General features: G+C 37.4%; 3 non-coding genes across 3 annotated transcripts; all 3 read left to right on the forward strand.

Annotated features, from left to right (window-relative positions):
* The first annotated feature begins 14649 nt into the window (after positions 1-14649).
* On the forward strand, positions 14650-14725 carry trnai-aau (transfer RNA isoleucine (anticodon AAU)). The gene has a single exon. It is a non-coding gene; the product is annotated as a tRNA-Ile (tRNA).
* Positions 14726-18857: 4132 nt separating this feature from the next.
* Positions 18858-18931, forward strand: trnai-aau (transfer RNA isoleucine (anticodon AAU)). The gene has a single exon. It is a non-coding gene; the product is annotated as a tRNA-Ile (tRNA).
* Positions 18932-21114: 2183 nt separating this feature from the next.
* Positions 21115-21188, forward strand: trnai-aau (transfer RNA isoleucine (anticodon AAU)). Its single transcript has one exon. It is a non-coding gene; the product is annotated as a tRNA-Ile (tRNA).
* Positions 21189-24383: the final 3195 nt, after the last annotated feature.

Below are 24383 nucleotides of genomic sequence, written 5' to 3' on the forward strand. Positions count from 1 at the left end.
CATTTAGTTTAATACAGGTTCTCATATTCATGGCTTTATTTTCCTGTAAGGTGACAAGTGATAATCTCAAAGTTTTCTGGATTTCTTATCATTCTTATATGATTACTTGCTCTTTTTTTCCTACTGTGGGTTTTAGTCCATCATCCAGATGGTGGTGGTTGAGGAGATTCCCTCGCCCCCATACAATGAATAGCGCTTTGATTTTACAGGCTTGGTTGGTTTCAAAGGATTTCACGAGGACGAGCTCGTGGCTCATTGTTACTGTTACATTTATTTTTTCTTTCAGGTGGTAGGTTTTGAGCTATATGGCGGTAGGTTGGCGGTATATGGCGGTAATGGCGGCAGGTAGAGTTCGACGTCGATGAAGGTCTTCTTCGCTTAGCCTCTACGGTTTGTGGCTCCTTGCTTCCTTTAAATTTATTATTTTTTTCTTTCAGGTGGCAGGTGGAGTTAGACGGCAGTAGGGAACCATAGAGAAAGCCAGATGGCGCAAATTCAGGAATTTTTTTAACAAAATATAGTTATTTCTATTTGCTCTTGTACATAAGTTGAAAGAACAAAGCTATATAAAATAAAGCTCAAGCTGACAGGTTTTCTTTTGGTTGCACCATGTTTTCATTCATCAGTATCTTCACAAATAAACCCAGTCACTACACATTAAGACGGTGATTAAACCTCATTCTTTTGTCTTTACAAATAGAGATATTTACATGGATGGGCGGCCATTCAGAGTGATCATTCTGTAATATCTTTCTTTTGTCTCTATAGATAAAGAGATAGTTGCATTGCTGGGCGAACATTATCACCTGATTTTGTGAGAAATGACATTTGCAGGAAACGCCCACTTTTTGCAAACGTCTGCTGTAATTGCTAACATTTAAACATTCAGCCTACAATAAATAATAAGTCTATTCAATGAAAGTAAAGGTCAGTGTTTAATCAAAAATGTTAAAGAAATGAATGAAATAATAATTTTAAAAATTGGTTGATCGATTTAGTTTAATACAGGTTCTCATATTCATGGCTTTATTTTCCTGTAAGGTGACAAGTGATAATCTCAAAGTTTTCTGGATTTCTTATCATTCTTATATGATTACTTGCTCTTTTTTTCCTACTGTGGGTTTTAGTCCATCATCCAGATGGTGGTGGTTGAGGAGATTCCCTCGCCCCCATACAATGAATAGCGCTTTGATTTTACAGGCTTGGTTGGTTTCCAAGGATTTTACGAGGACGAGCTCGTGGCTCATTGTTACTGTTACATTTATTTTTTCTTTCAGGTGGTAGGTTTGAGCTATATGGCGGTGGGTTGGCGGTATATGGCGGTATATGGCGGCAGGTAGAGTTCGACGTCGATGAAGGTCTTCTTCGCTTAGCCTCTACGGTTTGTGGCTCCTTGCTTCCTTTAAATTTATTATTTTTTTCTTCAGGTGGCAGGTGGAGTTAGACGGCAGTAGGGAACCATAGAGAAAGCCAGATGGCGCAAAATTCAGGAATTTTTAAAAAAAATATAGTTATTTCTATTTGCTCTTGTACATAAAGTTGAAAGAACAAAGCTATATAAAATAAAGCTCAAGCTGACAGGTTTTCTTTTGGGTTGCACCATGTTTTCATTCATCAGTATCTTCACAAATAAACCCAGTCACTACACATTAAGACGGTGATTAAACCTCATTCTTTTGTCTTTACAAATAGAGATATTTACATGGATGGGCGGCCATTCAGAGTGATCATTCTGTAATATCTTTCTTTTGTCTCTATAGATAAAGAGATAGTTGCATTGCTGGGCGAACATTATCACCTGATTTTGTGAGAAATGACATTTGCAGGAAACGCCCACTTTTTGCAAACGTCTGCTGTAATTGCTAACATTTAAACATTCAGCCTACAATAAATAATAAGTCTATTCAATGAAAGTAAGGTCAGTGTTTAATCAAAAATGTTAAAGAAATGAATGAAATAATAATTTTAAAAAATTGGTTGATCGATTTAGTTTAATACAGGTTCTCATATTCATGGCTTTATTTTCCTGTAAGGTGACAAGTGATAATCTCAAAGTTTTCTGGATTTCTTATCATTCTTATATGATTACTTGCTCTTTTTTTCCTACTGTGGGTTTTAGTCCATCATCCAGATGGTGGTGGTTGAGGAGATTCCCTCGCCCCCATACAATGAATAGCGCTTTGATTTTACAGGCTTGGTTGGTTTCAAAGGATTTCACGAGGACGAGCTCGTGGCTCATTGTTACTGTTACATTTATTTTTTCTTTCAGGTGGTAGGTTTGAGCTATATGGCGGTAGGTTGGCGGTATATGGCGGTATATGGCGGCAGGTAGAGTTCGACGTCGATGAAGGTCTTCTTCGCTTAGCCTCTACGGTTTGTGGCTCCTTGCTTCCTTTAAATTTATTATTTTTTTCTTTCAGGTGGCAGGTGGAGTTAGACGGCAGTAGGGAACCATAGAGAAAGCCAGATGGCGCAAAATTCAGGAATTTTTTTTACAAATATAGTTATTTCTATTTGCTCTTGTACATAAAGTTGAAAGAACAAAGCTATATAAAATAAAGCTCAAGCTGACAGGTTTTCTTTTGGGTTGCACCATGTTTTCATTCATCAGTATCTTCACAAATAAACCCAGTCACTACACATTAAGACGGTGATTAAACCTCATTCTTTTGTCTTTACAAATAGAGATATTTACATGGATGGGCGGCCATTCAGAGTGATCATTCTGTAATATCTTTCTTTTGTCTCTATAGATAAAGAGATAGTTGCATTGCTGGGCGAACATTATCACCTGATTTTGTGAGAAATGACTTTGCAGGAAACACCCACTTTTTGCAAACGTCTGCGGTAATTGCTAACATTTAAACATTCAGCCTACAATAAATAATAAGTCTATTCAATGAAAGTAAAGGTCAGTGTTTAATCAAAAATGTTAAAGAAATGAATGAAATAATAATTTTTAAAAATTGGTTGATCATTTAGTTTAATACAGGTTCTCATATTCATGGCTTTATTTTCCTGTAAGGTGACAAGTGATAATCTCAAAGTTTTCTGGATTTCTTATCATTCTTATATGATTACTTGCTCTTTTTTTCCTACTGTGGGTTTTAGTCCATCATCCAGATGGTGGTGGTTGAGGAGATTCCCTCGCCCCCATACAATGAATAGCGCTTTGATTTTACAGGCTTGGTTGGTTTCAAAGGATTTTACGAGGACGAGCTCGTGGCTCATTGTTACTGTTACATTTATTTTTTCTTTCAGGTGGTAGGTTTGAGCTATATGGCGGTGGGTTGGCGGTATATGGCGGTATATGGCGGCAGGTAGAGTTCGACGTCGATGAAGGTCTTCTTCGCTTAGCCTCTACGGTTTGTGTGCTCCTTGCTTCCTTTAAATTTATTATTTTTTTCTTTCAGGTGGCAGGTGGAGTTAGACGGCAGTAGGGAACCATAGAGAAAGCCAGATGGCGCAAAATTCAGGAATTTTTTTAAAAAATATAGTTATTTCTATTTGCTCTTGTACATAAAGTTGAAAGAACAAAGCTATATAAAATAAAGCTCAAGCTGACAGGTTTTCTTTGGGTTGCACACCATGTTTTCATTCATCAGTATCTTCACAAATAAACCCAGTCACTACACATTAAGACGGTGATTAAACCTCATTCTTTTGTCTTTACAAATAGAGATATTTACATGGATGGGCGGCCATTCAGAGTGATCATTCTGTAATATCTTTCTTTTGTCTCTATAGATAAAGAGATAGTTGCATTGCTGGGCGAACATTATCACCTGATTTTGTGAGAAATGACTTTGCAGGAAACGCCCACTTTTTGCAAACGTCTGCTGTAATTGCTAACATTTAAACATTCAGTCTACAATAAATAATAAGTCTATTCAATGAAAGTAAAGGTCAGTGTTTAATCAAAAATGTTAAAGAAATGAATGAAATAATAATTTTAAAAATTGGTTGATCAATTTAGTTTAATACAGGTTCTCATATTCATGGCTTTATTTTCCTGTAAGGTGACAAGTGATAATCTCAAAGTTTTCTGGATTTCTTATCATTCTTATATGATTACTTGCTCTTTTTTTCCTACTGTGGGTTTTAGTCCATCATCCAGATGGTGGTGGTTGAGGAGATTCCCTCGCCCCCATACAATGAATAGCGCTTTGATTTTACAGGCTTGGTTGGTTTCAAAGGATTTCACGAGGACGAGCTCGTGGCTCATTGTTACTGTTACATTTATTTTTTCTTTCAGGTGGTAGGTTTGAGCTATATGGCGGTAGGTTGGCGGTATATGGCGGTATATGGCGGCAGGTAGAGTTCGACGTCGATGAAGGTCTTCTTCGCTTAGCCTCTACGGTTTGTGGCTCCTTGCTTCCTTTAAATTTATTATTTTTTTCTTTCAGGTGGCAGGTGGAGTTAGACGGCAGTAGGGAACCATAGAGAAAGCCAGATGGCGCAAAATTCAGGAATTTTTTTTTACAAAATATAGTTATTTCTATTTGCTCTTGTACATAAAGTTGAAAGAACAAAGCTATATAAAATAAAGCTCAAGCTGACAGGTTTTCTTTTGGGTTGCACCATGTTTTCATTCATCAGTATCTTCACAAATAAACCCAGTCACTACACATTAAGACGGTGATTAAACCTCATTCTTTTGTCTTTACAAATAGAGATATTTACATGGATGGGCGGCCATTCAGAGTGATCATTCTGTAATATCTTTCTTTTGTCTCTATAGATAAAGAGATAGTTGCATTGCTGGGCGAACATTATCACCTGATTTTGTGAGAAATGACTTTGCAGGAAACGCCCACTTTTTGCAAACGTCTGCGGTAATTGCTAACATTTAAACATTCAGCTACAATAAATAATAAGTCTATTCAATGAAAGTAAAGGTCAGTGTTTAATCAAAAATGTTAAAGAAATGAATGAAATAATAATTTTTAAAATTGGTTGATCAATTTAGTTTAATACAGGTTCTCATATTCATGGCTTTATTTTCCTGTAAGGTGACAAGTGATAATCTCAAAGTTTTCTGGATTTCTTATCATTCTTATATGATTACTTGCTCTTTTTTTCCTACTGTGGGTTTTAGTCCATCATCCAGATGGTGGTGGTTGAGGAGATTCCCTCGCCCCCATACAATGAATAGCGCTTTGATTTTACAGGCTTGGTTGGTTTCAAAGGATTTTACGAGGACGAGCTCGTGGCTCATTGTTACTGTTACATTTATTTTTTCTTTCAGGTGGTAGGTTTGAGCTATATGGCGGTGGTTGGCGGTATATGGCGGTATATGGCGGCAGGTAGAGTTCGACGTCGATGAAGGTCTTCTTCGCTTAGCCTCTACGGTTTGTGGCTCCTTGCTTCCTTTAAATTTATTATTTTTTTCTTTCAGGTGGCAGGTGGAGTTAGACGGCAGTAGGGAACCATAGAGAAAGCCAGATGGCGCAAAATTCAGGAATTTTTTTAAAAAAATATATAGTTATTTCTATTTGCTCTTGTACATAAAGTTGAAAGAACAAAGCTATATAAAATAAAGCTCAAGCTGACAGGTTTTCTTTTGGGTTGCACCATGTTTTCATTCATCAGTATCTTCACAAATAAACCCAGTCACTACACATTAAGACGGTGATTAAACCTCATTCTTTTGTCTTTACAAATAGAGATATTTACATGGATGGGCGGCCATTCAGAGTGATCATTCTGTAATATCTTTCTTTTGTCTCTATAGATAAAGAGATAGTTGCATTGCTGGGCGAACATTATCACCTGATTTTGTGAGAAATGACTTTGCAGGAAACACCCACTTTTTGCAAACGTCTGCGGTAATTGCTAACATTTAAACATTCAGCCTACAATAAATAATAAGTCTATTCAATGAAAGTAAAGGTCAGTGTTTAATCAAAAATGTTAAAGAAATGAATGAAATAATAATTTTTAAAAATTGGTTGATCAATTTAGTTTAATACAGGTTCTCATATTCATGGCTTTATTTTCCTGTAAGGTGACAAGTGATAATCTCAAAGTTTTCTGGATTTCTTATCATTCTTATATGATTACTTGCTCTTTTTTTCCTACTGTGGGTTTTAGTCCATCATCCAGATGGTGGTGGTTGAGGAGATTCCCTCGCCCCCATACAATGAATAGCGCTTTGATTTTACAGGCTTGGTTGGTTTCAAAGGATTTTACGAGGACGAGCTCGTGGCTCATTGTTACTGTTACATTTATTTTTTCTTTCAGGTGGTAGGTTTGAGCTATATGGCGGTAGGTTGGCGGTATATGGCGGTATATGGCGGCAGGTAGAGTTCGACGTCGATGAAGGTCTTCTTCGCTTAGCCTCTACGGTTTGTGGCTCCTTGCTTCCTTTAAATTTATTATTTTTTTCTTTCAGGTGGCAGGTGGAGTTAGACGGCAGTAGGGAACCATGGAGAAAGCCAGATGGCGCAAAATTCAGGAATTTTTTTTACAAAATATAGTTATTTCTATTTGCTCTTGTACATAAAGTTGAAAGAACAAAGCTATATAAAATAAAGCTCAAGCTGACAGGTTTTCTTTTGGGTTGCACCATGTTTTCATTCATCAGTATCTTCACAAATAAACCCAGTCACTACACATTAAGACGGTGATTAAACCTCATTCTTTTGTCTTTACAAATAGAGATATTTACATGGATGGGCGGCCATTCAGAGTGATCATTCTGTAATATCTTTCTTTTGTCTCTATAGATAAAGAGATAGTTGCATTGCTGGGCGAACATTATCACCTGATTTTGTGAGAAATGACTTTGCAGGAAACGCCCACTTTTTGCAAACGTCTGCTGTAATTGCTAACATTTAAACATCCAGTCTACAATAAATAATAAGTCTATTCAATGAAAGTAAAGGTCAGTGTTTAATCAAAAATGTTAAAGAAATGAATGAAATAATAATTTTTAAAAATTGGTTGATCAATTTAGTTTAATACAGGTTCTCATATTCATGGCTTTATTTTCCTGTAAGGTGACAAGTGATAATCTCAAAGTTTTCTGGATTTCTTATCATTCTTATATGATTACTTGCTCTTTTTTTCCTACTGTGGGTTTTAGTCCATCATCCAGATGGTGGTGGTTGAGGAGATTCCCTCGCCCCCATACAATGAATAGCGCTTTGATTTTACAGGCTTGGTTGGTTTCAAGGATTTTACGAGGACGAGCTCGTGGCTCATTGTTACTGTTACATTTATTTTTTCTTTCAGGTGGTAGGTTTGAGCTATATGGCGGTAGGTTGGCGGTATATGGCGGTATATGGCGGCAGGTAGAGTTCGACGTCGATGAAGGTCTTCTTCGCTTAGCCTCTACGGTTTGTGGCTCCTTGCTTCCTTTAAATTTATTATTTTTTTCTTTCAGGTGGCAGGTGGAGTTAGACGGCAGTAGGGAACCATGACAAAGCCAGATGGCGCAAAATTCAGGAATTTTTTTACAAAATATAGTTATTTCTATTTGCTCTTGTACATAAAGTTGAAAGAACAAAGCTATATAAAATAAAGCTCAAGCTGACAGGTTTTCTTTTGGGTTGCACCATGTTTTCATTCATCAGTATCTTCACAAATAAACCCAGTCACTACACATTAAGACGGTGATTAAACCTCATTCTTTTGTCTTTACAAATAGAGATATTTACATGGATGGGCGGCCATTCAGAGTGATCATTCTGTAATATCTTTCTTTTGTCTCTATAGATAAAGAGATAGTTGCATTGCTGGGCGAACATTATCACCTGATTTTGTGAGAAATGACATTTGCAGGAAACGCCCACTTTTTGCAAACGTCTGCGGTAATTGCTAACATTTAAACATTCAGTCTACAATAAATAATAAGTCTATTCAATGAAAGTAAAGGTCAGTGTTTAATCAAAAATGTTAAAGAAATGAATGAAATAATAATTTTAAAAATTGGTTGATCAATTTAGTTTAATACAGGTTCTCATATTCATGGCTTTATTTTCCTGTAAGGTGACAAGTGATAATCTCAAAGTTTTCTGGATTTCTTATCATTCTTATATGATTACTTGCTCTTTTTTTCCTACTGTGGGTTTTAGTCCATCATCCAGATGGTGGTGGTTGAGGAGATTCCCTCGCCCCCATACAATGAATAGCGCTTTGATTTTACAGGCTTGGTTGGTTTCAAAGGATTTTACGAGGACGAGCTCGTGGCTCATTGTTACTGTTACATTTATTTTTTCTTTCAGGTGGTAGGTTTGAGCTATATGGCGGTGGGTTGGCGGTATATGGCGGTATATGGCGGCAGGTAGAGTTCGACGTCGATGAAGGTCTTCTTCGCTTAGCCTCTACGGTTTGTGGCTCCTTGCTTCCTTTAAATTTATTATTTTTTTCTTTCAGGTGGCAGGTGGAGTTAGACGGCAGTAGGGAACCATAGAGAAAGCCAGATGGCGCAAAATTCAGGATTTTTTAAAAAAAATATATAGTTATTTCTATTTGCTCTTGTACATAAAGTTGAAAGAACAAAGCTATATAAAATAAAGCTCAAGCTGACAGGTTTTCTTTTGGGTTGCACCATGTTTTCATTCATCAGTATCTTCACAAATAAACCCAGTCACTACACATTAAGACGGTGATTAAACCTCATTCTTTTGTCTTTACAAATAGAGATATTTACATGGATGGGCGGCCATTCAGAGTGATCATCTGTAATATCTTTCTTTTGTCTCTATAGATAAAGAGATAGTTGCATTGCTGGGCGAACATTATCACCTGATTTTGTGAGAAATGACATTTGCAGGAACGCCCACTTTTTGGCAAACGTCTGCTGTAATTGCTAACATTTAAACATCCAGTCTACAATAAATAATAAGTCTATTCAATGAAAGTAAAGGTCAGTGTTAATCAAAAATGTTAAAGAAATGAATGAATTAATCATTTAAAAAATTGGTTGATCAATTTAGTTTAATACAGGTTCTCATATTCATGGCTTTATTTTCCTGTAAGGTGACAAGTGATAATCTCAAAGTTTTCTGGATTTCTTATCATTCTTATATGATTACTTGCTCTTTTTTTCCTACTGTGGGTTTTAGTCCATCATCCAGATGGTGGTGGTTGAGGAGATTCCCTCGCCCCATACAATGAATAGCGCTTTGATTTTACAGGCTTGGTTGGTTTCAAAGGATTTCACGAGGACGAGCTCGTGGCTCATTGTTACTGTTACATTTATTTTTTCTTTCAGGTGGTAGGTTTGAGCTATATGGCGGTGGGTTGGCGGTATATGGCGGTATATGGCGGCAGGTAGAGTTCGACGTCGATTAAGGTCTTCTTCGCTTAGCCTCTACGGTTTGTGGCTCCTTGCTTCCTTAAATTTATTATTTTTTTCTTTCAGTGGCAGGTGGAGTTAGACGGCAGTAGGGAACCATGGACAAAAGCCAGATGGCGCAAAATTCAGGAAATTTTTTTTACAAAATATAGTTATTTCTATTTGCTCTTGTACATAAAGTTGAAAGAACAAGCTATATAAAATAAAGCTCAAGCTGACAGGTTTTCTTTGGGCTGCACCATGTTTTCATTCATCAGTATCTTCACAAATAAACCCAGTCACTACACATTAAGACGGTGATTAAACCTCATTCTTTTGTCTTTACAAATAGAGATATTTACATGGATGGGCGGCCATTCAGAGTGATCATTCTGTAATATCTTTCTTTTGTCTCTATAGATAAAGAGATAGTTGCATTGCTGGGCGAAACATTATCACCTGATTTTGTGGAGAAATGGACTTTGCAGGAAACACCCACCTTTTTGCTAACGTCTGCGGTAATTGCTAACATTTAAACATTCAGCCTACAATAAATAATAAGTCTATTCAATGAAAGTAAAGGTCCAGTGTTTAATCAAAAAAGTTAAAGAAATGAATGAAATAATAATTTTTAAAAATTTGTTGATCGATTTAGTTTAATACAGGTTCTCATATTCATGGCTTTATTTTCCTGTAAGGTGACAAGTGATAATCTCAAAGTTTTCTGGATTTCTTATCATTCTTATATGATTACTTGCTGTTTGTTCCTACTGTGGGTTTAGTCCATCATCCAGATGGTGGTGGTTGAGGAGATTCCCTCGCCCCCATACAATGAATAGCGCTTTCATTTTACAGGCTTGGTTGGTTTCAAGGATTTTACGAGGACGAGCTCGTGCTCATTGTTACTGTTACATTTATTTTTTCTTTCAGGTGGTAGGTTTGAGCTATATGGCGGTAGGTTGGCGGTATATGGCGGTATATGGCGGCAGGTAGAGTTCGACGTCGATGAAGGTCTTCTTCACTTAGCCTCTACGGTTTGTGGCTCCTTGCTTCCTTTAAATTTATTATTTTTTTCTTTCAGGTGGCAGGTGGAGTTAGACGGCAGTAGGGAACCATAGAGAAAGCCAGATGGCGCAAAATTCAGGAATTTTTTTAAAAAAATATAGTTATTTCTATTTGCTTTTGTACATAAAGTTGAAAGTACAAAGCTATATAAAATAAAGCTCAAGCTGACAGGTTTTCTTTTGGGTTGCACCATGTTTTCATTCATCAGTATCTTCACAAATAAACCCAGTCACTACACATTAAGACGGTGATTAAACCTCATTCTTTTGTCTTTACAAATAGAGATATTTACATGGATGGGCGGCCATTCAGAGTGATCATTCTGTAATATCTTTCTTTTATCTCTATAGATAAAGAGATAGTTGCATTGCTGGGCGAACATTATCACCTGATTTTGTGAGAAATGACATTTGCAGGAAACGCCCACTTTTTGCAAACGTCTGCTGTAATTTCTAACATTTAAACATTCCAGCCTACAATAAATAATAAGTCTATTCAATGAAAGGAAAGGTCAGTGTTTAATCAAAAATGTTAAAGAAATGAATGAAATAATAATTTTTAAAAATTGGTTGATCAATTTAGTTTAATACAGGTTCTCATATTCATGGCTTTATTTTCCTGTAAGGTGACAAGTGATAATCTCAAAGTTTTCTGGATTTCTTATCATTCTTATATGATTACTTGCTCTTTTTTTCCTACTGTGGGTTTTAGTCCATCATCCAGATGGTGGTGGTTGAGGAGATTCCCTCGCCCCCATACAATGAATAGCGCTTTGATTTTACAGGCTTGGTTGGTTTCAAGGATTTCACGAGGACGAGCTCGTGGCTCATTGTTACTGTTACATTTATTTTTTCTTTCAGGTGGCAGGTGAGTTAGCGCGGTATGGTTGAGCTAGTATGGCGGTAGTATGGCGGTAAATGGCGGCAGGTAGAGTTCGACGTCGATGAAGGTCTTCTTCTCTTAGCCTCTACGGTTTGTGGCTCCTTGCTTCCTTTAAATTTATTATTTTTTCTTTCAGGTGGCAGGTGGAGTTAGACGGCAGTAGGGAACCATAGAGAAAGCCAGATGGCGCAAAATTCAGGAATTTTTTTTACAAAATATAGTTATTTCTATTTGCTCTTGTACATAAAGTTGAAAGAACAAAGCTATATAAAATAAAGCTCAAGCTGACAGGTTTTCTTTTGGGTTGAAACCATGTTTTCATTCATCAGTATCTTCACAAATAAACCCAGTCACTACACATTAAGACGGTGATTAAACCTCATTCTTTTGTCTTTACAAATAGAGATATTTACATGGATGGGCGGCCATTCAGAGTGATCATTCTGTAATATCTTTCTTTTGTCTCTATAGATAAAGAGATAGTTGCATTGCTGGGCGAACATTATCACCTGATTTTGTGAGAAATGACTTTGCAGGAAACGCCCCACTTTTTGCTAACGTCTGCGGTAATTGCTAACATTTAAGCATTCAGCCTACAATAAATAATAAGTCTATTCAATGAAAGTAAAGGTCAGTGTTTAATCAAAAAGTTAAAGAAATGAATGAAATATAATTTTAAAAATTGGTTGATCAGATTTAGTTTAATACAGGTTCTCATATTCATGGCTTTATTTTCCTGTAAGGTGACAAGTGATAATCTCAAAGTTTTCTGGATTTCTGATCATTCTTATATGATTACTTGCTCTTTTTTTCCTACTGTGGGTTTTAGTCCATCATCCAGATGGTGGTGGTTGAGGAGATTCCCTCGCCCCCATACAATGAATAGCGCTTTGATTTTACAGGCTTGGTTGGTTTCCAAGGATATTTACGAGGACGAGCTCGTGGCTCATTGTTACTGTTACATTTATTTTTTCTTTCAGGTGGCAGGTGGAGTTAGCTGGCGGTAGGTTTGAGCTATATGGCGGTAGGTTGGCGGTATATGGCGGGAGGTGGAGTTCGACGTCATGAAGGTCTTCTTCGCTTAGCCCCGTCCTAGCTCGCGGTACGGAGCCAGGCAAAAGTCTTAAGGTGACCCTTAGGCCGGGTTAGCTCCGATGGTTAGAGCGTGGTGCTAATAACGCCAAGGTCACGGGTTTGATCCCCGTACGGGCCATGAGATGCTTTGATCTTCGGACAAATTCTCAAGACTGATTCACTGACAAGCCAACACCATGCTGGACCACCTCCAGCAATAGCCAAGAAAACACTGATTTGTGCGAGGCCACGCCTTTTTAAGCCTCTACGGTTTGTGGCTCCTTGCTTCCTTTAAATTTATTATTTTTTTTCTTTCAGGTGGCAGGTGGAGTTAGGACGGCAAGTAGGGAACCATAGAGGAAAGCCAGATGGCGCAAAATTCAGGAATTTTTTAAAAAATATATAGTTATTTCTATTTGCTTTTGTACATAAAGTTGAAAGAACAAAGCTATATAAAATAAAGCTCAAGCTGACAGGTTTTCTTTTGGGTTGCACCATGTTTTCATTCATCAGTATCTTCACAAATAAGCCCAGTCACTACACATTAAGACGGTGATTAAACCTCATTCTTTTGTCTTTACAAATAGAGATATTTACATGGATGGGCGGCCATTCAGAGTGATCATTCTGTAATATCTTTCTTTTATCTCTATAGATAAAGAGATAGTTGCATTGCTGGGGCGAACATTATCACCTGATTTTGTGAGAAATGACTATTGCAGGAAACGCCCACTTTTTGCAAACGTCTGCTGTAATTTCTAACATTTAAACATCCAGTCCTACAATAAATAATAAGTCTATTCCATGAAAGTAAAGGTCAGTGTTTAATCAAAAATGTTAAAGAAATGAATGAAATAATAATTTTTAAAAAATTGGTTGATCAATTTAGTTTAATACAGGTTCTCATATTCATGGCTTTATTTTCCTGTAAGGTGACAAGTGATAATCTCAAAGTTTTCTGGATTTCTTATCATTCTTATATGATTACTTGCTCTTTTTTTCCTACTGTGGGTTTTAGTCCATCATCCAGATGGTGGTGGTTGAGGAGATTCCCTCGCCCCCATACAATGAATAGCGCTTTGATTTTACAGGCTTGGTTTGTTTCAAAGGATTTCACGAGGACGAGCGCGTGGCTCATTGTTTACTGTTACATTTATTTTTTCTTTCAGGTGGCAGGTTGAGTTAGCCGGCGGTAGGTTGAGCTATATGGCGGTAGGTTGGCGGTATATGGCGGCAGGTAGAGTTCGACGTCGATGAAGGTCTTCTTCTCTTAGCCTCTACGGTTTGTGGCTCCTTGCTTCCTTTAAATTTATTATTTTTTTCTTTCAGGTGGCAGGTGGAGTTAGACGGCAGTAGGGAACCATAGAGAAAGCCAGATGGCGCAAATTCAGGAATTTTTTTTTTACAAAATATAGTTATTTCTATTTGCTCTTGTACATAAAGTTGAAAGAACAAAGCTATATAAAATAAAGCTCAAGCTGACAGGTTTTCTTTTGGGTTGAACCATGTTTTCATTCATCAGTATCTTCACAAATAAACCCAGTCACTACACATTAAGACGGTGATTAAACCTCATTCTTTTGTCTTTACAAATAGAGATATTTACATGGATGGGCGGACATTCAGAGTGATCATTCTGTAATATCTTTCTTTTGTCTCTATAGATAAAGAGATAGTTGCATTGCTGGGCGAACATTATCACCTGATTTTGTGAGAAGTGACTTTGCAGGAAACGCCCACTTTTTGCTAACGTCTGCGGTAATTTCTAACATTTAAAGCATTCAGCCTACAATAAATAATAAGTCTATTCAATGAAAGTAAAGGTCAGTGTTTAATCAAAAATGTTAAAGAAATGAATGAAATAATAATTTTTAAAAATTGGTTGATCGAATTTAGTTTAATACAGGTTCTCATATTCATGGCTTTATTTTCCTGTAAGGTGACAAGTGATAATCTCAAAGTTTTCTGGATTTCTTATCATTCTTATATGATTACTTGCTCTTTTGTTCCTACTGTGGGTTTTAGTCCATCATCCAGATGGTGGTGGTTGAGGAGATTCCCTCGCCCCCATACAATGAATAGCGCTTTGATTTTACAGGCTTGGTTGGTTTCCAAGGATTTTACTGAGGACGAGCTCGTGGCTCATTGTTACTGTTACATTTATTTTTTCTTTCAGGTGGCAGGTGGAGTTAGCCGGCGGTAGGTTTGAGCTATATGGCGGTAGGTTGGCGGTATATGGCGGTATATGGCGGGAGGTGGAGTTCGACGTCGATGAAGGTCTTCTTCGCTTAGCCCCGTCCTAGCTCACGGTACGGAGCCAGGCAAAAGTCTTCAGGTGACCCTTAGGCCGGTTAGCTCAGATGGTTAGAGCGTGGGTGCTAATAACGCCAAGGTCACGGGTTTCGATCCCCGTACGGGCCATGAGATGCTTCGATCTTCAGACAAATTCTCAAGGACTGATTCACTGACAAGCCAACACATTGCTGGACTACCTCCAGCAATAGCCAAGAAAACACTGATTTGTGCGAGGCCACAGCTTTTTAAGCCTCTACGGTTTGTGGCTCCTTGCTTCCTTTAAATTTATTATTTTTTTCTTTCAGGTGGCAGGTGGAGTTAGACGGCAGTAGGGAACCATAGAGAAAGCCAGATGGCGCAAAATTCAGGAATTTTTTAAAAAATATATAGTTATTTCTATTTGCTTTTGTACATAAAGTTGAAAGAACAAAGCTATATAAAATAAAGCTCAAGCTGACAGGTTTTCTTTGGGTTGCACCATGTTTTCATTCATCAGTATCTTCACAATAAACCCAGTCACTACACATTAAGACGGTGATTAAACCTCATTCTTTTGTCTTTACAAATAGAGATATTTACACGGATGGGCGGCCATTCAGAGTGATCATTCTGTAATATCTTTCTTTTATCTCTATAGATAAAGAGATAGTTGCATTGCTGGGCGAACATTATCACCTGATTTTGTGAGAAATGACATTTGCAGGAAACGCCCACTTTTTGCAAACGTCTGCTGTAATTGCTAACATTTAAACATCCAGTCTACAATAAATAATAAGTCTATTCAATGAAAGTAAAGGTCAGTGTTTAATCAAAAATGTTAAAGAAATGAATGAAATAATAATTTTAAAAAATTGGTTATCAATTTAGTTTAATACAGGTTCTCATATTCATGGCTTTATTTTCCTGTAAGGTGACAAGTGATAATCTCAAAGTTTTCTGGATTTCTTATCATTCTTATATGATTACTTGCTCTTTTGTTCCTACTGTGGGTTTTAGTCCATCATCCAGATGGTGGTGGTTGAGGAGATTCCCTCGCCCCCATACAATGAATAGCGCTTTGATTTTACAGGCTTGGTTGGTTTCCAAGGATTTTACGGAGGACGAGCGCGTGGCTCATTGTTACTGTTACATTTATTTTTTCTTTCAGGTGGTAGGTTGAGCTATATGGCGGTGGGTTGGCGGTATATGGCGGTATATGGCGGCAGAGTAGAGTTCGACGTCGATGAAAGGTCTTCTCGCTTAGCCTCTACGGTTTGTGGCTCCTTGCTTCCTTTAAATTTATTATTTTTTTCTTTCAGGTGGCAGGTGGAGTTAGACTGCCGTAGGGAACCATAGAGAAAGCCAGATGGCGCAAAATTCAGGAATTTTTAAAAAAAATATATATAGTTATTTCTATTTGCTCTTGTACATAAAGTTGAAAGAACAAAGCTATATAAAATAAAGCTCAGCTGACAGGTTTTCTTTTGGGTTGCACCATGTTTTCATTCATCAGTATCTTCACAAATAAACCCTGTCACTACACATTAAGACGGTGATTAAACCTCATTCTTTTGTCTTTACAAATAGAGATATTTACACGGATGGGCGGCCATTCAGAGTGATCATTCTGTAATATCTTTCTTTGTCTCTATAGATAAAGAGATAGTTGCATTGCTGGGCGAACATTATCACCTGATTTTGTGAGAAATGACATTTGCAGGAAACGCCCACTTTTTGCAAACGTCTGCTGTAATTGCTAACATTTAATCATCCAGTCTACAATAAATAATAAGTCTATTCAATGAAAGGAAAGGTCAGTGTTTAATCAAAAATGTTAAAGAAATGAATGAATAATAATTTTAAAAAATTGGTTAGATCAATTTAGTTTAATACAGGTTCTCATATTCATGGCTTTATTTTCCTGTAAGGTGACAAGTGATAATCTCAAAGTTTTCTGGATTTCTTATCATTCTTATATGATTACTTGCTCTTTTGTTCCTACTGTGGGTTTTAGTCCATCATCCAGATGGTGGTGGTTGAGGAGATTCCCTCGCCCCCATACAATGAATAGCGCTTTGATTTTACAGGCTTGGTTGGTTTCAAAGGATTTCACGAGGACGAGCTCGTGGCTCATTGTTACTGTTACATTTATTTTTTCTTTCAGGTGGTAGGTTTGAGCTATATGGCGGTAGGTTGGCGGTATATGGCGGTAAATGGCGGCAGGTAGAGTTCGACGTCGATGAAGGTCTTCTTCGCTTAGCCTCTACGGTTTGTGGCTCCTTGCTTCCTTTAAATTTATTATTTTTTTTCTTTCAGGTGGCAGGTGGAGTTAGACGGCAGTAGGGAACCATGGACAAAGCCAGATGGCGCAAAATTCAGGAATTTTTTTTACAAAATATAGTTATTTCTATTTGCTCTTGTACATAAAGTTGAAAGAACAAAGCTATATAAAATAAAGCTCAAGCTGACAGGTTTTCTTTTGGGTTGAACCATGTTTTCATTCATCAGTATCTTCACAAATAAAACCCAGTCACTACACATTAAGACGGTGATTAAACCTCATTCTTTTGTCTTTACAAATAGAGATATTTACATGGATGGGCGGACATTCAGAGTGATCATTCTGTAATATCTTTCTTTTGTCTCTATAGATAAAGAGATAGTTGCATTGCTGGGCGAACATTATCACCTGATTTTGTGAGAAGTGACTTTGCAGGAAACACCCACTTTTTGCAAACGTCTGCGGTAATTTCTAACATTTAAACATTCAGCCTACAATAAATAATAAGTCTATTCAATGAAAGGAAAGGTCAGTGTTTAATCAAAAATGTTAAAGAAATGAATGAAATAATAATTTTAAAAAATTGGTTGATCAATTTAGTTTAATACAGGTTCTCATATTCATGGCTTTATTTTCCTGTAAGGTGACAAGTGATAATCTCAAAGTTTTTCTGGATTTCTTATCATTCTTATATGATTACTTGCTCTTTTGTTCCTACTGTGGGTTTTAGTCCATCATCCAGATGGTGGTGGTTGAGGAGATTCCCTCGCCCCCATACAATGAATAGCGCTTTGATTTTACAGGCTTGGTTGGTTTCAAAGGATTTTACGAGGACGAGCTCGTGGCTCATTGTTACTGTTACATTTATTTTTTCTTTCAGGTGGTAGGTTTGAGCTATATGGCGGTGGGTTGGCGGTATATGGCGGTATATGGCGGCAGGTAGAGTTCGACGTCGATGAAGGTCTTCTTCGCTTAGCCTCTACGGTTTGTGGCTCCTTGCTTCCTTTAAATTTATTATTTTTTTCTTTCAGGTGGCAGGTGGAGTTAGACGGCCGTAGGGAACCATAGAGAAAGCCAGATGGCGCAAAATTCAGGAATTTTTTTAAAAAATATATAGTTATTTCTATTTGCTCTTGTACATAAAGTTGAAAGAACAAAGCTATATAAAATAAAGCTCAAGCTGACAGGTTTTCTTTTGGGTTGCACCATGTTTTCATTCATCAGTATCTTCACAAATAAACCCAGTCACTACACATTAAGACGGTGATTAAACCTCATTCTTTTGTCTTTACAAATAGAGATATTTACATGGATGGGCGGACATTCAGAGTGATCATTCTGTAATATCTTTCTTTTGTCTCTATAGATAAAGAGATAGTTGCATTGCTGGGCGAACATTATCACCTGATTTTGTGAGAAGTGACTTTGCAGGAAACACCCACTTTTTGCTAACGTCTGCGGTAATTTCTAACATTTAAACATTCAGCCTACAATAAATAATAAGTCTATTCAATGAAAGGAAAGGTCAGTGTTTAATCAAAAATGTTAAAGAAATGAATGAAATAATAATTTTTAAAAATTGGTTGATCAATTTAGTTTAATACAGGTTCTCATATTCATGGCTTTATTTTCCTGTAAGGTGACAAGTGATAATCTCAAAGTTTTCTGGATTTCTTATCATTCTTATATGATTACTTGCTCTTTTGTTCCTACTGTGGGTTTTAGTCCATCATCCAGATGGTGGTGGTTGAGGAGATTCCCTCGCCCCCATACAATGAATAGCGCTTTGATTTTACAGGCTTGGTTGGTTTCCAAGGATTTTACGGAGGACGAGCGCGTGGCTCATTGTTACTGTTACATTTATTTTTTCTTTCAGGTGGCAGGTGGAGTTAGCCGGCGGTAGGTTTGAGCTATATGGCGGTAGGTTGGCGGTATATGGCGGTATATGGCGGGAGGTGGAGTTCGACGTCGATGAAGGTCTTCTTAAGGTGACCCTTAGGCCGGTTAGCTCAGATGGTTAGAGCGTGGTGCTAATAACGCCAAGGTCACGGGTTCGATCCCCGTACGGGCCATGAGATGCTTCGATCTTCAGACAATTCTCAGGACTGATTCACTGACAAGCCAACACGGTGCTCGACTACCTCCAGCAATAGCCAAGAAAAACACTGATTTGTGCGAGGCCACAGCTTTTTAAGCCTCTACGGTTTGTGGCTCCTTGCTTCCTTTAAATTTATTATTTTTTTCTTTCAGGTGGCAGGTGGAGTTAGACGGCCGTAGGGAACCATAGAGAAAGCCAGATGGCGCAAAATTCAGGAATTTTTTAAAAAAATATATAGTTATTTCTATTTGCTTTTGTACATAAAGTTGAAAGAACAAAGCTATATAAAATAAAGCTCAAGCTGACAGGTTTTCTTTTGGGTTGAACCATGTTTTCATTCATCAGTATCTTCACAAATAAACCCAGTCACTACACATTAAGACGGTGATTAAACCTCATTCTTTTGTCTTTACAAATAGAGATATTTACATGGATGCGCGGACATTCAGAGTGATCATTCTGTAATATCTTTCTTTTGTCTCTATAGATAAAGAGATAGTTGCATTGCTGGGCGAACATTATCACCTGATTTTGTGAGAAGTGACTTTGCAGGAAACACCCACTTTTTGCAAACGTCTGCGGTAATTTCTAACATTTAAACATTCAGCCTACAATAAATAATAAGTCTATTCAATGAAAGGAAAGGTCAGTGTTTAATCAAAAATGTTAAAGAAATGAATGAAATAATAATTTTTAAAAATTGGTTGATCAATTTAGTTTAATACAGGTTCTCATATTCATGGCTTTATTTTCCTGTAAGGTGACAAGTGATAATCTCAAAGTTTTCTGGATTTCTTATCATTCTTATATGATTACTTGCTCTTTTGTTCCTACTGTGGGTTTTAGTCCATCATCCAGATGGTGGTGGTTGAGGAGATTCCCTCGCCCCCATACAATGAATAGCGCTTTGATTTTACAGGCTTGGTTGGTTTCAAAGGATTTCACGAGGACGAGCTCGTGGCTCATTGTTACTGTTACATTTATTTTTTCTTTCAGGTGGTAGGTTGAGCTATATGGCGGTAGGTTGGCGGTAGTATGGCGGTAAATGGCGGCAGGTAGAGTTCGACGTCGATGAAGGTCTTCTTCGCTTAGCCTCTACGGTTTGTGGCTCCTTGCTTCCTTTAAATTTATTATTTTTTTCTTTCAGGTGGCAGGTGGAGTTAGACGGCAGTAGGGAACCATAGAGACAAAGCCAGATGGCGCAAAATTCAAGAAATTTTTTTTTACAAAATATAGTTATTTCTATTTGCTCTTGTACATAAAGTTGAAAGAACAAAGCTATATAAAATAAAGCTCAAGCTGACAGGTTTTCTTTTGGGTTGAACCATGTTTTCATTCATCAGTATCTTCACAAATAAACCCAGTCACTACACATTAAGACGGTGATTAAACCTCATTCTTTTGTCTTTACAAATAGAGATATTTACATGGATGGGCGGACATTCAGAGTAATCATTCTGTAATATCTTTCTTTTGTCTCTATAGATAAAGAGATAGTTGCATTGCTGGGCGAACATTATCACCTGATTTTGTGAGAAGTGACTTTGCAGGAAACACCCACTTTTTGCTAACGTCTGCGGTAATTTCTAACATTTAACATTCAGCCTACAATAAATAATAAGTCTATTCAATGAAAGGAAAGGTCAGTGTTTAATCAAAAAATGTTAAAGAAATGAATGAAATAATAATTTTTAAAAATTGGTTGATCAATTTAGTTTAATACAGGTTCTCATATTCATGGCTTTATTTTCCTGTAAGGTGACAAGTGATAATCTCAAAGTTTTCTGGATTTCTTATCATTCTTATATGATTACTTGCTCTTTTGTTCCTACTGTGGGTTTTAGTCCATCATCCAGATGGTGGTGGTTGAGGAGATTCCCTCGCCCCCATACAATGAATAGCGCTTTGATTTTACAGGCTTGGTTGGTTTCCAAGGATTTTACGGAGGACGAGCGCGTGGCTCATTGTTACTGTTACATTTATTTTTTCTTTCAGGTGGCAGGTGGAGTTAGCCGGCGGTAGGTTTGAGCTATATGGCGGTAGGTTGGCGGTATATGGCGGTATATGGCGGGAGGTGGAGTTCGACGTCGATGAAGGTCTTCTTCGCTTAGCCCCGTCCTAGCTCACGGTACGGAGCCAGTCTTCAGGGGACCCTTAGGCCGGTTAGCTCAGATGGTTAGAGCGTGGTGCTAATAACGCCAAGGTCACGGGTTCGATCCCCGTACGGGCCATGAGATGCTTCGATCTTCAGACAAATTCTCAGGACTGATTCACTGACAAGCCAACACGTTGCTGGACTACCTCCAGCAATAGCCAAGAAAACACTGATTTGTGCGAGGCCACAGCTTTTTAAGCCTCTACGGTTTGTGGCTCCTTGCTTCCTTTAAATTTATTATTTTTTTCTTTCAGGTGGCAGGTGGAGTTAGACGGCCGTAGGGAACCATAGAGAAAGCCAGATGGCGCAAAATTCAGGAATTTTTTAAAAAAATATATAGTTATTTCTATTTGCTTTTGTACATAAAGTTGAAAGAACAAAGCTATATAAAATAAAGCTCAAGCTGACAGGTTTTCTTTGGGTTGCACCATGTTTTCATTCATCAGTATCTTCACAAATAAACCCAGTCACTACACATTAAGACGGTGATTAAACCTCATTCTTTTGTCTTTACAAATAGAGATATTTACACGGATGGGCGGCCATTCAGAGTGATCATTCTGTAATATCTTTCTTTTGTCTCTATAGATAAAGAGATAGTTGCATTGCTGGGCGAACATTATCACCTGATTTTGTGAGAAATGACATTTGCAGGAAACGCCCACTTTTTGCAAACGTCTGCTGTAATTGCTAACATTTAAACATCCAGTCTACAATAAATAATAAGTCTATTCAATGAAAGTAAAGGTCAGTGTTTAATCAAAAATGTTAAAGAAATGAATGAAATAATAATTTTAAAAAATTGGTTAATCAATTTAGTTTAATACAGGTTCTCATATTCATGGCTTTATTTTCCTGTAAGGTGACAAGTGATAATCTCAAAGTTTTCTGGATTTCTTATCATTCTTATATGATTACTTGCTCTTTTGTTCCTACTGTGGGTTTTAGTCCATCATCCAGATGGTGGTGGTTGAGGAGATTCCCTCGCCCCCATACAATGAATAGCGCTTTGATTTTACAGGCTTGGTTGGTTTCCAAGGATTTTAGGAGGACGAGCGCGTGGCTCATTGTTACTGTTACATTTATTTTTTCTTTCAGGTGGTAGGTTTGAGCTATATGGCGGTGGGTTGGCGGTATATGGCGGTATATGGCGGCAGGTAGAGTTCGACGTCGATGAAGGTCTTCTTCGCTTAGCCTCTACGGTTTGTGGCTCCTTGCTTCCTTTAAATTTATTATTTTTTTCTTTCAGGTGGCAGGTGGAGTTAGACGGCCGTAGGGAACCATAGAGAAAGCCAGATGGCGCAAAATTCAGGAATTTTTAAAAAATATATATAGTTATTTCTATTTGCTCTTGTACATAAAGTTGAAAGAACAAAGCTATATAAAATAAAGCTCAAGCTGACAGGTTTTCTTTTGGGTTGCACCATGTTTTCATTCATCAGTATCTTCACAAATAAACCCTGTCACTACACATTAAGACGGTGATTAAACCTCATTCTTTTGTCTTTACAAATAGAGATATTTACACGGATGGGCGGCCATTCAGAGTGATCATTCTGTAATATCTTTCTTTTGTCTCTATAGATAAAGAGATAGTTGCATTGCTGGGCGAACATTATCACCTGATTTTGTGAGAAATGACATTTGCAGGAAACGCCCACTTTTTGCAAACGTCTGCTGTAATTGCTAACATTTAATCATCCAGTCTACAATAAATAATAAGTCTATTCAATGAAAGGAAAGGTCAGTGTTTAATCAAAAATGTTAAAGAAATGAATGAAATAATAATTTTAAAAAATTGGTTAATCAATTTAGTTTAATACAGGTTCTCATATTCATGGCTTTATTTTCCTGTAAGGTGACAAGTGATAATCTCAAAGTTTTCTGGATTTCTTATCATTCTTATATGATTACTTGCTCTTTTGTTCCTACTGTGGGTTTTAGTCCATCATCCAGATGGTGGTGGTTGAGGAGATTCCCTCGCCCCCATACAATGAATAGCGCTTTGATTTGACAGGCTTGGTTGGTTTCAAAGGATTTCACGAGGACGAGCTCGTGGCTCATTGTTACTGTTACATTTATTTTTTCTTTCAGGTGGTAGGTTTGAGCTATATGGCGGTAGGTTGGCGGTATATGGCGGTAAATGGCGGCAGGTAGAGTTCGACGTCGATGAAGGTCTTCTTCGCTTAGCCTCTACGGTTTGTGGCTCCTTGCTTCCTTTAAATTTATTATTTTTTTCTTTCAGGTGGCAGGTGGAGTTAGACGGCAGTAGGGAACCATGGACAAAGCCAGATGGCGCAAAATTCAGGAAATTTTTTTTACAAAATATAGTTATTTCTATTTGCTCTTGTACATAAAGTTGAAAGAACAAAGCTATATAAAATAAAGCTCAAGCTGACAGGTTTTCTTTTGGGTTGAACCATGTTTTCATTCATCAGTATCTTCACAAATAAACCCAGTCACTACACATTAAGACGGTGATTAAACCTCATTCTTTTGTCTTTACAAATAGAGATATTTACATGGATGGGCGGACATTCAGAGTGATCATTCTGTAATATCTTTCTTTTGTCTCTATAGATAAAGAGATAGTTGCATTGCTGGGCGAACATTATCACCTGATTTTGTGAGAAGTGACTTTGCAGGAAACACCCACTTTTTGCAAACGTCTGCGGTAATTTCTAACATTTAAACATTCAGCCTACAATAAATAATAAGTCTATTCAATGAAAGGAAAGGTCAGTGTTTAATCAAAAATGTTAAAGAAATGAATGAAATAATAATTTTAAAAATTGGTTGATCAATTTAGTTTAATACAGGTTCTCATATTCATGGCTTTATTTTCCTGTAAGGTGACAAGTGATAATCTCAAAGTTTTCTGGATTTCTTATCATTCTTATATGATTACTTGCTCTTTTGTTCCTACTGTGGGTTTTAGTCCATCATCCAGATGGTGGTGGTTGAGGAGATTCCCTCGCCCCCATACAATGAATAGCGCTTTGATTTTACAGGCTTGGTTGGTTTCAAAGGATTTTACGAGGACGAGCTCGTGGCTCATTGTTACTGTTACATTTATTTTTTCTTTCAGGTGGTAGGTTTGAGCTATATGGCGGTGGGTTGGCGGTATATGGCGGTATATGGCGGCAGGTAGAGTTCGACGTCGATGAAGGTCTTCTTCGCTTAGCCTCTACGGTTTGTGGCTCCTTGCTTCCTTTAAATTTATTATTTTTTTCTTTCAGGTGGCAGGTGGAGTTAGACGGCCGTAGGGAAC

Source organism: Ictalurus punctatus, unplaced genomic scaffold, assembly GCF_001660625.3.
Source record: "Ictalurus punctatus breed USDA103 unplaced genomic scaffold, Coco_2.0 tig00163675, whole genome shotgun sequence".
Taxonomy (NCBI): Eukaryota; Metazoa; Chordata; class Actinopteri; order Siluriformes; family Ictaluridae; genus Ictalurus; species Ictalurus punctatus.